This window comes from Drosophila navojoa, chromosome 4 (genome assembly GCF_054131105.1).
Source record: "Drosophila navojoa isolate 15081-1374.11 chromosome 4, UAZ_NAV_1.0, whole genome shotgun sequence".
Classification (NCBI taxonomy): domain Eukaryota; kingdom Metazoa; phylum Arthropoda; class Insecta; order Diptera; family Drosophilidae; genus Drosophila; species Drosophila navojoa.
Window position 1 is genome coordinate 123,279 of NC_142892.1, and position 1,765 is coordinate 125,043.

Below are 1,765 nucleotides of genomic sequence, written 5' to 3' on the forward strand. Positions count from 1 at the left end.
GGAACTGTCTGCAGGAGCTCTACTGTGGTGGCATTTTGAGACTCTAAGTCGAAACTTGGTGCTTGCAAACTTGGCATCCACCAGAACGCATGCGCTGGACGAATCAGCCTTCCAGCCTGGCTGTTGTTTACTTAGCTGCGCAACTGGTGGTTGCCTACCAACAGCCAACAAGGACGGACCTAATTGTGTCTTGCTGCATTGCTGCCTGTTCTGTCCTGTTCCCATGGGCAGCCATATGTGACGGTTTTGACTTTGGCTTTTGCCGAAGTCAGGGGCGAGGCAATGGCGGCTGACGTTGTCGTGACAACTTGATTTCTTTGTAATTTGGCTCGACCCCCGAGGTTTCATTGCAAATTGCTTTAAACTTAATGAAATTGTGATTTTGATTTACAGCTACTGCCCGCAGCAACCTTTGAACTATTTATTTATATGGCAGAGCTCCATGCCTGAGCATTTCTCTAATTATTAGCATTGGGCTATGATTCAGCTACTAAAGTTGAGAGCCAATTGAATGACATTACAGCAAATCCGCTTAGTGACACAAAGTAACAGATAAACTCACAGGCGCAGACACAGACAGAGATACAAATACAGATACAGATACAGTTACAGTTACAGTTGGCAGATACGGATGCAGTTCTAGCTCGAGTTTGCATGCGCATTGTTTATGAAAGCGCATTAAGCTGGGATTCAGTTGCCAGCTGTGATATGCAGAGACAAAGAGATGTAGATACAGATATTTGGCTCCTGTGGACACACCCTCATCTCACCCACAAGGCATTTCAGGACTTTGCCTGTTGCAGCTTCTGTTGCTGCGTGCTGCGTGTTGCGGTCTTCTGTTTGGATGCTTAGTGCATTAATGGATAGAAGCAAAGCCGCATGAGGAAACGCCCTCGTGTGAACTGTTGTTTGTTGGGCGGGCGTGGTAGCATCTTTAAGCCAGCGACAAGCTGTAAACAGCTATCCAACAACTATACCCGTGTAAACCGTAAAAGGGAGTCATTCAAGCGCTAAATATACAAAAGATACTACCAGGCGACACATAGATGCCAGATAGCAAAAGGCAGCAGCGGCTCTGCTTTGATTGCCACACGAGCTGCTCATTAAACACAATGCGCGAGAAAGAGAGGTAAACACTCTTCTGCCTGGTTCGCGTGTACCTGCCAGTCATGTGTAACCCAATGCGCAGCTAGCCAAATTGATATCGCATCTCATAGATACATATAGCAACGCGTACGTGCGCACATATAGAAAGCTAATAACAGCGGGAACTAGATGCTCTTATGATTTCCGTTTCTGTCTGCCGCAGCATAAAGTATTGGTATTGTCATGAAATATGTTTTACATTATCTTTACAATGTTTTAGATTTTATTTTATGAGCTATTTTTGGTATTATATATATATTTATATCGACATATGGACTATTCGATACAGTCGAGTGTGTTTAGTGAGCCTGAAATTGCCTGAAACTGCATGACTGTATGAACAACTTATGGTTTTATAAACCCATTTATCGTTTACTATCTATGCCAATTCTGTCTTATATAAATATTAGAAAATACTCAATTCAGCTTCCGTTGGATCGTTTATTTCATCGATCTGAAGAGTACTCGCAGTAACATTGGATCAGCAAGAGCATTTAAGCTTTGACTTATCAAGGAAAATTTTTTCATCTTGTTTTTACTCTGCGATTTTCTTTTTATTTGCAATACATTTTATTGTTTATTTAGTGCATTGTTTAAGTCGACTTTTTTATTTTATTTT